The sequence below is a fragment of the Peromyscus maniculatus genome, chromosome 1 (assembly GCF_049852395.1).
Source record: "Peromyscus maniculatus bairdii isolate BWxNUB_F1_BW_parent chromosome 1, HU_Pman_BW_mat_3.1, whole genome shotgun sequence".
Taxonomy (NCBI): Eukaryota; Metazoa; Chordata; class Mammalia; order Rodentia; family Cricetidae; genus Peromyscus; species Peromyscus maniculatus.
In genome coordinates, this window is record NC_134852.1 from 200452737 (window position 1) to 200467338 (window position 14602).

General features: G+C 40.1%; 1 pseudogene; it reads right to left on the bottom strand.

The window, feature by feature from the left end:
- Positions 1-4227: 4227 nt before the first annotated feature.
- On the bottom strand, positions 4228-6711 carry LOC121820915 (small ribosomal subunit protein eS12 pseudogene; annotated as a pseudogene).
- Positions 6712-14602: the final 7891 nt, after the last annotated feature.

Here is a 14602-nt window from a genome sequence, read left to right on the forward strand (position 1 = left end):
GTTTATCTGATATGGTTTGGACGTACCCATGTGACCATGTACTCCTGATTTAATTTGTTGAGTTTATAGATGGTAATAGTTTGTACAAATAATTTATCAGTCTGTGTCTCATGGCTGGTATTTCACAAACAAGAGAAAGAGAGTAACTCAGCCTCAGAATTTGAATTATTTTATAATATGGGGTCATTCAGGGCAAGGCACAGTCTGAAAACTACTGCTCTATACAATAGGGAGTAACTTATTGCTACAGTTTGAGGTTGAATACACAGTAGATGGACAGATGTCCCATGGGAGTGCTCTTTGTATGAGGTCTCAGCGCCTCTCTTTGGGGTTGTAATCTGCAGGATTTTTTGGGGGGGGTTAGCTGTTATCATGTACACAAGACCCCCCCTTTGTAAACTCCTGGCTGGATTTGCTTCCTTAGCTTAAACTCGTATTAGTTGGTACGAGTCACTCCATTTTGACCCTCACAACTTACACTTTTCTTTTCCACTGTCTTCTCCCCTGGATTTCCTTCAGAAGCATCTGGACATCTCCCATGCATTCAGGTATGTGTCAGTCACTTGGAGCAAAATGAGAATTTTCCTTCCTTGGTGGAACCCAGGGGAGATGGGTAGAGATCTACTTCATTATATAAATACAGACTTTTGATAGAGTCTGCTGTTGCTGACATCACCAGGACCCAGGACAGGAGACAGCGATGGGAGAAGAATGCTTTATTGATGAACAGCTTGGGTGATGGTAGGCCAGACTCACTTAGCAATGATTACAAGCATTTCCCAGTCTCAGCACAACTGACCTTTTGGACTAGACTTGGGTGGTGGGAGCTCTCACTGTAGGAAGTTGAGCTACATCTCAGACAGGAGCAATTACATTGTTGTGGATATCCAAAAATATCTATGGATATTCATGGGAAAAGGAAAAGTATGAAGTCAGAGTATTAAAAATGTCAGCATGTTACATAAATCCCTTGTCTTCTTGTCTGCTCTGAATCTTGTAATAAGGCTGAGGGATTGCAGATGCTGAGAAACACCAGGCTGGAGAAGGAAAAAGTGCAAACTTGCTCTGACAGAACATATAGCAAGTTCACTTGGTACTGTAGTCTTTCAGATGATCAACCAGTCTACAGGCAGAGCTAAGTAATAGGTTTTCTATAGCCCAATAATAGGTTTCTTCACCAAGGCAGTAAGCCAGATCAAGCCAAACTGAAAAAAATAAAAGAGCAGGTTTATTTGAGCAAAACAACTCCCTGGTGAGTTCTCCAGTCCCAGAGATCAAGGTCAGAGAAGTTGTGCATCAGAACTAAAGTAGGGTGGTATACAGCCTGTAGGTGAGGGGTGATGATGCATCCACCACAAGCTGGGTTTGTGCCCAAGGATGGTCACAAACTGAAGGCTTTGGGTGGGGAGACTTGGGTGGCCGGCAACATCAGGGGAGGAGAGGCCACAGCTTCCAAGAATTGGGAAATGGCTTTTTGACGCCTTTTCTTTGTTGGAGATTCTCTGAGAGGGTGGGGTATGGAGAGAGAGAGAAGCGGGGAGAGAAGAGAGAGAGAGAGAGAGAGAGAGAGAGAGAGAGAGAGAGAGAGAGAGAGATAGAGAGAGAGAGATAGAGAGAGATAGAGATATGGGGCTTCTCAGACTGTGCATGAGGGAGCTGGAGGTTCCAACCAAACACTAAGCAGTGTCCACCATAATGTGAAGATACCAGGCCTTTAAACCCATGCTAGCTGCCTATCAGGCAGCTGTGTAGGCTCTGGGAAAGAATCAGTGTTTTTAGTAAAAGTCTCAAGTTTCTGCAAAGTAAGTAGGGCAACCATTACAGTACACATCAAAGGTGTTATTTCAGAGCACCCCTGGTGGGAATCCAATAACATATTGCTTAGCGGCATGACCTTGAGAGAACATCGTGACTCTGCTCTGAGGAGCTGTCTGACGATGGAGTTGGTTCTGGACGATGACAGGGCTTCTGGGGGGTGGGGGTGGGGTGGGGGGTGGGATGGGTTCCTTGCTAACACTTCCTCCTCTTTGTTTACTGTTTGTGCAGCATCTGAAACTACGCTGGTTTCATCTCGGTTTAGTCATAAGGAACTCACGGAGTGTAAACATTCCGGCCTTGGGACCCACTCTGTTATTTTGTGACAATGCTGTGGACAGCAGGCTTCTCCTGGGGAACCAGCTAAAGCCTCAGAGGTTTGCTTTGGTGGCTTTTTGGGGTTTTGTTTTGGGCCTTTTGCTGGGTTTCCTATCTGTCTCAATTTGTCTTAACATCTCACAAAAGCTTAAAGACAGTAACATCGATAACACACTCTATTTTTTATCATTTGATCTGACTTTCTGCCGATGGCGTTGTCCTTTGGGGTGTTTCATGTTTCCATGTTCCTTTGCACTAGGGAACAGTGCTGTCCCAAACACGTGCTCTGTGGCATTTCTGTCATGTCATGGTGAGTTAAGAAAAAGTGCTGTGTTGTGCTCTAGACAAAAGCCTGAGTCCACAGGAAGTAAGTGCTGATGGAGTCGTGACTTACACTTGGCTTCAGAAGAAACAATGCGAAAAGAACCTTTAACACCTGGGAATCTGAGGCGGGAGGACTGAACTCAAGGCCAGCCTGGATGACACAGCAAAAGTCTGTCTCAGACAGAACACAGTGCGGTTTTGCATAGAATGTACAATACAAATGTGTGGCCCTGGTTCACAGTTGGTCTAAATGGAGAGCGCAAACGCGGCTGCTGATACCCATGTTTGTTCTTAGTTTTCAAAGAAGACACAGTTTCCCTGAAAGAGACAAAGCTTCTTAGGAGGGCTGTGAGGGAAGCTGACTGTCTTGAGCTAAATGTAAGGTAAACTGGGAAGGAGACTGTCTGTCAATTACATTTCCACAGAACTGGAGGACTTTTACTTTGCATTTATTGAAATCACTCTTTTCAACTCAGCCAAACTGTTTTTCATAACACAGTTTATGTAAGAGTAGATTTTTTCCCCCTGTTTTAATCTGTAGAGTCTAAAAAAGGAAATTGCAAATGGCATAAATTAAAAGGTGGCTTAAACCTGCTCATTTTGAATCCAGCTCTTTTGAATTACGTGTCAGATCGTGCCTGTGGTCTCCTGTAGCTGTGACCTCCCAGCACCAACCACCCCCTTGGCCTACGATAGCTTTTAAGGACACAGCAAACATGTTCTCTTACTCTCTGGGGATTTTATTCCAAGCCGTGGGATTCATCCTGTGAGTTCAAACTGGAGTGGGCTTGCCACCCGGCCTACAGCAGTTTTAAGACATATCCCTGTTTTTGGAGGTGTTAAGCTGTGAGGAGATGTGACTCTTAGAATAAATACGATATGGTATCAGTTTAAGGAGAGTCTAGGACCTGACTGCAGTTAGAAAAACAGCTCTGCCCTTTTAGAGTGTATTGATTTTTGAGTTAACCCCTGACCTCGTCTTAGTTAGGTTTCTATTGCTGTAAAGAGACACCATGACCACGGCAACTCATATGAAGGAAACAGTTAATTGTGGTGGCTTATATACAGTTCAGAGGTTAAACCATCATGGTGGGGAGCATGGGGACATGCAGGCAGGCATGGTGTTGGAAAAATAGCTGAGTGTTCTACATCTTGCAAGCAACAGGAAGTCGACTGACTGTCACACTGAGTGAAGCGTGAGAAAAAGATCTTAAAGCCCACCGCCACAGTGACACACTTCCAAGAGAAGGTGTGGCCCAGATTAAAGGTGTGCCCTCCAGCCTCGAGGTCTGGATTAAAGTCCTGTGTCATCCAGCCTCCTCCAACAAAGCCACACCTCCTCCAACAAAGCCACACCTCCTCCAACAAAGCCACGCCTCCTCCAACAAAGCCACGCCTCCTCCAACAAAGCCACACCTCCTCCAACAAAACCACACCTCCTCCAACAAAGCCACACCTCCTAATTGCACCACTCCCTATGAGCTTATGGGGGCCAAATACGTTCAAACTACCACCTCTAAGTTTCTCATCCATGTCATGGCACTATTGACAATACACGATTCTTAGGAATAGATTTTTACAGGTGAACAGTCAACTAGATTATCTTTTTTTTTTTGGTTTTTTCGAGACAGGGTTTCTCTGTGTAGCTTTGTGCCTTTCCTGGAACTTCACTTTGGAGACCAGGCTGGCCTCGAACTCACAGAGATCCGCCTGCCTCTGCCTCCCAAGTGCTGGGATTAAAGGTGTGCGCCACCACCGCCCGGCTAGACACTTGCCTTTTAACAGTAGACATTTTTGTATTCTTTTTCCTCCCATGAGCCCAAATTTTATGTATTCATTTCTTGTATTTAAAGCACTCTTTGGTGACATCCTTGGGCTGAGAGCCGTTGCCATAGTTCTTAGACACTCCACAAATGCAACCAACAGTTTTAAATGGGTTTCCCTCCCCACCAGTTTTACAGAGGCCTTCCCATTCTCCTAGTTTCTTGTCGTCATTGATTTGGTGCTCAGCACAAAGTTCCCCCACCAACCTGACGTACGCAGGCTCATCACTATTGGATGCAAGCACAGCGCACAGAGATGAGCTTCACATCTGTCACCTGCTGGGCTATGGTGGAGGAGGGTGGTCTTCAGCACCTCTTGAAAAGCAGTATTGATGTCGATATCACCTCCAGCAGCAATGCCTTCCTCTGCTTCTCAGGGTCCATGGCAGAGTCTAACAACCAGGTTCTAATCTGAGGGATTATCAAATGAATCTAAGTACACTGAGTTCTTTAATCCGTTCACTTTGTTCTTCTAAATCAATTCTGTCTACACAGCTGCTTTTTCTGTTCTCATACTCAGCTCCTCTCTGTCCCTTCTTCTGCTCTCTCATTATACTACCCACTTCTTTCTTTCTACCTTCATCCTCATCTTTGTTCTTCTAAATCAAATCTCTTTCCGTGCTGTGGGGGAAGCCGTGTATATATACACACACGCAGTAAGTCTTTGGCAAAGCAATGCAAGGCTTGAAGTTTCAAGGTCGCAGGGAGAGATGATAAGGCTCCACACATAAAGCAATAAATGTCAGCTTCCAATTACAGCCCAAAGGGGAAGTGACTAAAGGGGAGTTCTCTGGTAGGGTCAACTAAAGGCTAAGATCAATTAGGGATTCAAAAGAGTAATTTATGTGCTCAAACTATAGTCTTGAAGTGCTTAGGTAGAATGTTAGGGGTCTGTAAATGTCAATACGTTACTAGAAAAGTAAAACTGTCTGTAGCACCGTTTTTTCCCTGCTCATCCCAGTGGCAGCCACTTTCTGGAAGGGCAGGGGACGTATGCTTGGTTGCTAAGCAACCTATGTCAAAGCATGTAGCATTTGGTTAGTAAAAGTATTTCTGCTCTTGAGTAATTGCTAAGGAAATATTGGAATAGCACATAGCTGAGATAAAAGGGGGAGGATAAAATCTTAATTCGCACAAAAAACAAAGCTTGGCGCCTATCGCCAGCCTGGCCTTGTCAGAAATCTCCTTAGGTCAGTGAGAAATAACTGCCTTAACTCAGTAGCTAGTAAGTGGCTAAAACATCATCTCAGAAATGTGAGCAGCAAATCTTTTAAGTTAGGGTCTTGTGTAAATAACCCAGGGTGAAGGTAAGGAGTTGAGGATTTAATTGCTAGTGGTTATTTTCTCTATCTGTGGGTGAGATGAGCTAATGTTTATCTATCTGCATTTGTTCTCAGATAAAACGGTATCTTAGCTGACATACTTTTGTCTGGAGAATGGCCCTGGCCAGATGTATGTTAAAAAAAATAATAAACTCAGCTGAAGACAGTTATCCAATCACCCCAAATGTGTAGGGAAAGTTGTGCCCAAGATTGAGATTACATGTACACATAACATGGAAATGCATGGTAAATGGGGAGAATCATAGCTGTTATTGCACAAGAAGTTTACAACAACAGACAATTCATTCAAAAGACAGTAATTTCACAACATCTTGCGTGATGGTTTCCTCTTAGTTCTGATAGGTTGACCTTCTGAACTCTAGTTGTCACCTGCTGTATACTCCCATGGCCTTTTGCTACCAGCAGCTCTCAATACTTGGCCATGGTGGTAGATTATAGGCCTTGGCAGTAACATGGAAAAGGTGTTTTCCATTCTAAAGAATCAGTTTCTTAGCCATACACGGTGGCATATGCCTTTACTCCTAGCACTCTGGGAGGCAAAGACAGGTGGATCTCTGTGAGTTCAAAGCCAGATTGGTCTACATAGTGAGTTCTAGGATAGACAGGACTATGTAGAGAGACACTGTCTCAAAAAGGAAAAAAGAATCACTTTCTTAAAATGTTTTCCAGAATAACATACAGTAAAATATTGCTGCTGTGAGGACCAGCTTTCAGCAGCTCAGGGTTTGATGGGGAGCCTACAGAGCTGGGAGACTATCAATTAACTTGATTTTTCTGAGGGAGTAAAACTTAACTCTCTGGGGCCGGTGAAAAAGAGAAAACATGCACACACTCTTAGGGACTTTCTCTGTTTTTTTTTTTTTCTCTTTCTCCCTTATCTTGTCTTTATTTTTTCCTTTTTGGCTTATATATCCCAGCAAAATCTTTCAAGTAATATAAAAATTAAAATGTGGTTACATTCTGTTTTTCAAGTGAATGATTATAATAAATATATGTAAAAAATATGTTTCTCATATCCCTTACATGGTTAAACATCCCATGTACTATAGACGAAAGCCAAATTATCCCAAGAACTCACATTCACCCATAGCCAAGCAACTAGTTAAAAGTTAACTGAGTGTAAGAAAGCAAGGTATTTTTCTCAGCCAGTTGTTTTACTGGCAGGCTGCATTTTGCGATTACAAAGAAAGGATCAATCACTTTATTTCCTATCTCAAAGGGTAATCATAAGAAATCTAAAAAGAATCACAAACCTAAACTTTTGTATATGAAAAAAGAATCAGTCATCTCTACTTTAAATCTTCAAGTGCATACCCATTTGTCAACAGTTTTTTTTTTATATCAGGAAGCTGAAGGCAGAAATGGGCACAAGGAATTAATCATCATCCTTGATCACCAGCCCATCCTAGCAAGAAAAGGCACATCAGCTAATAAGAACCGGGCTGCTTTGTTCTTTGTTCTTTTTTTTTTTTTTTTTTTTTTTTTTGGTTTTTCGAGACAGGGTTTCTCTGTGTAGCTTTGCGCCTCTCCTGGGACTCACTTGGTAGCTCAGGCTGGCCTCGAACTCACAGAGATCCGCCTGGCTCTGCCTCCCGAATGCTGGGATTAAAGGCGTGCGCCACCACCACCCGGCCTCTGCTTTGTTCTTATTCCCTGACCTCAATGAGTTCCTCACTCAACTATGTGCCTTTCTGAACTTCAGATTGTTTCCCAAGGGTTTTTCACCTCAAAGCTATTAACAAAAACATCTTAACCTGACTTTAAGTCATATTTAAAGCTTTGTTTTAGCTATGATGCACTCTGAAACCTGTTAATCCGTGAACGTAGCTCTCAACATTAAGAGTAAACGAACTTGAGCTAGCTGGGCTTCTGGAACTCAACTATGTAGATGTAACCAACCGTCTTATTAAATAAGAAACACAGAAACAATGTAAAAGAGAGAGCCGAGAAGTCAGAGCTCAGAGCTAAAATCTCACCCTTCCTCCTGCTGTCCCAGCTTCGCGAAAAGAGACCTACTTCCTGTCGGTTCGTTTTTTTATAGTATGTTGTTCTGCCTTCTCATTGGTTGTAAACCCAAACACATGACTGCCTCGTCACTATCTGAATGTACAGCCCCCTAGGTCTTAAAGGCATGTCTCCAATGCTGACTGTATCCCTGAACACACAGAGATCTTATGGGATTAAGGCGTGTGCCACCACCGCCACACTCTTGCTATGGCTCTAATAGCTCTGACCCTGAACACACAGGTATCTATGGGATTAAAGGCGTGTGCCACCACCGCCACACTCTTGCTATGGCTCTAATAGCTCTGACCCCCAGACAACTTTATTTATTAACATACAATCAAAATAATATTTCAGTACAATTAGATTACCACCACATTTCCCCTTTTCTATTTTAATAAAAAGAAAAAAAGCAAAAGGTTATAACTAACAAAAGAAAAACTATATACAAAAGTACAATAACTATATACAATATATACAAGTAATAAATACCTAAACAGGTATTTGACAAATCAGAGAAATAATTCCATTATCTATCCTATTTTGGTTATTCCAAGATGTATCTAATGTACTTTCTATCCTAATTAATGTTCAACTATAACTAACTAGTCTTCAACCATAACTAACTAATCTTCAACTCCCTCAGAGACCCAAGAAGGAAATAATATTAGCTAACAAAAATAAAAAACAGGAAGTGCATGCAAGCAACTTCCAAAAAATTTGTGAGTTGACAGAAACAGCCAGCTGCCTGGGCAGTCACCTGAGGTTTCTCCGTAGTGTTGGGGCATCATCTTCAGCCTATAGGCTTAGTGTATCTGACAGACTCATTTGTGAAGTAGGATGTACACAAGGTCAACAGTTCAACCTCACATTGGGTGAGAGCAGTCCACGTACCAGAAACACCTGAATTCCACTAGTGTCCTGTCATGATTCAGGATTTTAAATTCTGGAAATTGTTGACAGTTTTTAAATTCAGCTGTCCATTCTTCTTGGCTGTGTATATATGGCTTCATCTCAGCATCCCCTTCTTCTCCACATCCCTCTATTAAATGCCAGTCTACTTTTGAGAGGCATGAGCTTTCAGCTGCTGTTCCATTGTACAACAGAATCCATCGGCCCTCTGCCTGTTAAGCTGCCTTCGAAGAAAAGGGATGCGTACCTTTTCCGGATGCGAAGGCCACTTCAGGGATGGGGCCATATTGTCCTGGCCTCAGAAGATGCCTTTTGATAAAGCCATAACCACACTTGTTTTGGCAAGAATCAGTAGTCCCTTGTTTCGTGATCTGTCTGTCCATTTTGTCCTGTTGATTCGAGTATACTTTGTTGTCCAGTGGCTAACTTTTGCCAGAATGAAAGTTGACTCCATATGCAGTTTCTTCAATGCCCATATTTTCTCTAAAGTAGATTGGTACTGCCAGGAGCCGACATGTCTCAAAAAAGAAAAATTTTCTAAGTTATTAAAACATTGTAAATGCCATATTCTGTAGATCTCTGAAGGGTTTGAAGATGACCTGTCTAAAACATCTCTGCTCAATTTTTAAAACATATCTAATATGACTACAAGTTCTATTGTAATGTCTAACTACTAACTTTCATTTCTTTATATCCTAATAGTTGATAATAATAACATTCAAGGATCAGAAATTTGCATTACATTGTTAAATGAATGGTATAAATGCAATTAGAAATATACATATAGCATTTTCTAACAATATCAGTTTCAAATTTGTATACAATATAAAACAATTCAATCCAATGTAAAGTATTTAAAACTAGTAATTGTCTTTTTCTTTTCTTTCTTTCTCTCTTTTTTTTTTTAAAACAAGAACCTTAAATCTAATCTCCTTTGCTTAGCCTTTTTCCTAACCCTTGACAATAACTTGTAACCAACCCCCCTAAATACTGAAAATTATCCCAGACCCAAAACCCATTAAAAAGACCAAAAAACCACCCGCCCCACACCACCTCTTTGGGAATGTGGGCATCGTATTCTTAAAATTGCTTCCTGCTGGGTATGGGCGAAGTTTTCTTTATCCTGAAAGAAAAATTTTAGGTTAATTGTCAAATTCTGGGAGAGGTAACTATATCCTTCATTATCCAGTCTGTGTATAATGCCAAAGTTCAGGGTTTATCTCAAGTCCTTATTCAAGTAGTCTTTGAGACTGGATCATCTCAGCTAGTCATCTCAAATTTGCTCTGAGCACCTTGTAGTTCAAAGCTGATCTATGGATGATGTTTGTCAGCTTAATGATATTATTATTGTCCACGTGGAATTGTTGTTGTTGTGGGGCCCCATCTTCTTTCTGGAGACTTCAGTTGATGTTAGGCTTGGCCATGATTTCCTGCAGAAAACTGATAAGAGACTCGAACACAAAAACATATATATGTAGCTAGCCTTTTTTCTAGAATTAGTACTCTATGTGACCATTCATATCTTAACAAAGTTTAAAATGTATATATATATATATATTAATCTTGTAAATTTTGATATAAAATTTATACTTTGAGAAAAGTTTAAAAAATCAGAAATAGAATCAAAGAGTTGAAATTAGTAATAGAATAGTCCCTTAATTAATTTTGCTTTTGTCCTGTACCATAGCAGAAGATGGCTCTTATTCTGGCATGATACAGGGAGTTTGCATTTCCCTTTTAACAACATGCTTGAGTTTAAAGAAGGAGAGAGCCATTCTCCAACTCCAAAGTCAGCTTTAAATTTTAATTGAACTGGGACTATTAGAAAACCAATAGTGTTAAATCTTTAGAGAAAAGCAGAAACAAACATTTAGGAAGACATAAAATTTTTTAGATAATATATACCCATACACCGTTTCACTCTGTTTCTTGGGATAGATGATTTGTCACTTTTCTTCAGTTGTCTCATTTGTCCAGTGTTCTTCAGATTCCTTAACCTTCATTCTCCTAAAAGACAAAAACAAAAACCTTTCCCCAAGACTAATTTTGGGGATGTTCCTTTTTGGCAAGTTATTATCTGATTAAATGAAAAGGCATGTTTTATTGATACAAGTTAGTTTAAATTGGATGTTCATGCTGGTTGATGAACTATCACCTCCTCTAATTAAGAGGTCTCTCTTGTTCAAATCGAACCTTTATCAATTTTGATGGTACCCACAGCTTATCTTCTCCTGTAGAAACAAAAGCAAAACCACGTCCCCAATGTAATACATACCCTGGTTTCCATTCTGAGGTCAGTACATCCTTAAAGTATATAGGCTGATTTAATTCTGTAGTTTTTTCTATTATCCAATGTCTCTCTGCAGCTGTTGTTCCTTTCTCATTGGCATTCAGAAAATTCAAAGTTAGAAGAGCATTATGCAGTCTATTTCTGGGGGTTTTTGTTACCCATTTCTGTTTATTTAGCATATCCTTTAGAGTTCTGTTTGATCTTTCTATAACTGCTTGACCTGTAGGATTATGTGGTATGCCTGTAATATGCTTTATATTGTAATAAGCAAAAAACTGTTTCATTTTAACAGAGACATATGATGGAGCATTGTCAGTTTTGATTTGTGCAGGTATACCCATGATGGCCATAACTTCTAGCAAATGAGTGATTACAGAATCAGCTTTTTCAGAACTCAAAGCAGTTGCCCATTGAAATCCTGAATAAGTATCGATAGTGTGGTGTACATATTTCAATTTTCCAAATTCTGCAAAGTGAAACACGTCCATCTGCCAGATCTCATTTCTCTGAGTACCCTTTGGGTTACATTCTGCTGGTAATGGCGTCTGATTGTAGAAGGAACAAGTAGGACATTTCTTTACTATTTCTTTGGCTTGTTGCCAGGTTATGGGAAAATCCTTTTTTAAACCTTTACTATTGACGTGATGTTTTTTTTATGAAATTCTGAGGCCTCCAGCACATTTCCTATCAATAATTTATCAATCTCATCATTGCCTTGTGCTAGAGGGCCTGGCAGACCAGTATGGGATCGAATGTGAGTTATATATAAAGGATGATTCCTTTTCCTGATTGTATCTTGTAATTGAATAAATAGTGAAGTTAATTCTGAAGCATCAGGGATAAATTCTGCAGTCTCAATATGTAACACCACTCTTTCAGCATACTGAGAGTCAGTTACTATGTTGAGAGGTTCTGAAAAATCCATTAATACCAACAGAATAGCATACAATTCTGATTTTTGAACTGAATTATACGGACTTTGAACCACTTTACTTAAATTTTCTGATTTGTAACCTGCTTTTCCTTCTTTGTTGGCATCTGTATAAAATGTACGAACTCCAGATATGGGTTTTTGCCCTATAATTCGAGGCAAGATCCAATCAGCTCTCTTTATAAGATCAATTCTATTGCTTTTGGGATATTTGCTGTTAATTTCTCCCAAAAAATTACTGCAAGCTCTTTGCCAAGGTTCACTTTCTGTCCATAATTTTTCAATGTCCTCCTTAGTTAATGGTACGACAATTTCTGCTGGGTCTATGCCTGCTAATTGACGAAGTCTCAATTTTCCTTTGTAAATCAAGTCAGAGATTTTTTCCACATAAGTTTTTAATTTTTTATTTGGTTTATTTGGTAAAAATATCCATTCCAATATAATATCTTCCCTCTGCATTAATATTCCAGTAGGAGAACGCCTAGAAGGTAAGATAACCAAAATGCAATCCAGCTTTGGATCAATACGATTCACGTGTCCTTCATGCACTTTCTTTTCTACCAAGGCTAATTCTTTCTCAGCTTCAGGTGATAATTCTCTTGGACTATTTAAGTCCTTGTCACCTTCTAAGGTTTTGAACAAATTAGTCAGTTCATCATTTTTTACCCCAACAATAGTTCGTAGATGAGAAATATCTCCAAATAATCTTTGAAAGTCATTAAGAGTCTGTAGTCTATCTCTCCGAATTTGCACCTTTTGGGGTCTAATTTTTTGTAGCTCTATTTTATATCCTAAATAATTAATAGAATCTCCTCTTTGTATCTTTTCAGGAGCAATTTGTAATCCCCAGCAAGGCAAAATTTTCTTTACTTCTTCAAACATTATTTCTAAAGTATCTGCATTTGAGTCAGCTAGTAAAATATCGTCCATATAATGATAAATTATAGATTTAGGAAATTTTTTACGTATCACTTCCAATGGCTGTTGTACAAAATATTGGCACAGAGTTGGGCTATTCAACATTCCCTGTGGGAGGACCCTCCATTGAAATCTTTTAACTGGTTGAGAATTATTATAAGTAGGTACTGTAAAAGCAAATCTTTCTTTGTCTTTTTCTTGTAAGGGTATTGAAAAGAAACAGTCTTTTAAATCAATAACTATGAGAGGCCATCCTTTTGGTAACAGAGTAGGCAAAGGCATCCCAGATTGTAGAGAGCCCATTGGCTGAATTACTTTGTTAATTGCTCTAAGGTCTGCTACCATTCTCCATTTACCAGATTTCTTTTTAATAACAAATACAGGAGAATTCCAAGGGCTGGTTGATTCTTCAATATGCTGAGCATTTAACTGTTCTTCTACCAGCTCTTCTAAAGCCTGGAGTTTCTCTGTTGTTAAAGGCCATTGCTGGACCCATACAGGCTTGTCTGTTAACCATTTTAAAGGTAGAGCTGTTGGTGTCTTTGGAAGATCATCAGTTATTGTGCCCTGTTCTTGTATAATATGGATGGCTGGTGACCACTCATTAGAACAATATCTTCTAATATTTCTCTCAGTAACATGTGCTAGTTTATGATTTGTTTCTGAGATTGGAGGGATGTTAATCTGAGTATTCCATTGTTGCAACAAGTCTCGACCCCACAGGTTCATAGTTATGTTAGCCACATATGGTTTTAATTTTCCTCTCTGTCCTTCTGGACCTATACATTCGAGCCATCTTGCACTCTGTTTCACCTGAGATAATGTCCCAATTCCTAACAGTTGAACGTTTACCTCCTGAAGAGGCCAAGTTGGATGCCAAAATTCTGGTGCAATTATGGTAACGTCCGCACCTGTGTCTACCAGACCAGACAACAAAACACCATTTATTTTTATCGTTAATTTTGGTCTTTGTTCATTAATAGAAGTTTGCCAAAAAATTTTCTTTATGTTTTCTCCTGAATTTTCTATTCTCTCTGTTTCATCATTCTGACCAGCATGATTTATTCCAATAGGCATTTGGTTATTTAATCGCTCTCCAGAGCAGGCATTTCCTCTATGGCTGCCGGAAAGGTTTGAACTGGATTTGCACTGGGGGCCTGCCTGAGGCCCTTCTGGGAGTTTCCCGAAGACTGAGGCAAAGGATTACCCTGTCTGTCCTTTGTTGATCTACATTCGTTGGTCCAGTGTTTTCCCTTACCACACCTTCTGCATACTCCAGAAGGAAGGGGCATTCTGTTGCCATTGTTCCTTGAAGAAACATTGTTTCTGGAAATGACCTGTCTACAGTCCCTTTTCAAATGTCCTTGCTTTCCACATCCAAAACATCTAACACTCCTCAAACCTTTTGAAATTACTTCTCCTACCCATGTATCATCATGCTCATCAGCTTCAACATTAATTGTTTCTCTAATCCAATCTTCCATAGGTGCAGATCTTGCCCTTAATGGCCTGATTATTCTTTTGCATGCTGCATTCGAATTCTCAAAGGCCAAAGATTCAATTATTGCCTTACTAGCTTCTGAATCCGAGACCATTCTCTTTACTGCTGAAGCCAGTCTTTGTAAAAAATCTGTAAAAGACTCTTTTGGGCCTTGCATCACCTTTGTAAATGACTCAGATTTTTTTCCTGGTTCCTCAACTCTGTCCCATGCATTCAAGGCTGCCGTTCGACATAAAATTAGGGTTTGGACATCATATAAACATTGTGTTTGTGCTGAAGCATATTGGCCTTCGCCCATAAGCTGATCCTGGCAAACTTGTATTCCTTTATCCCTCCATTGTTTTTCTATGTTTTTAGCCTCCTCCTTAAACCAAGTCAGAAATTGAAGTCTCTGGCTGGGTTCCAGAACACCTTGTGCAAGGT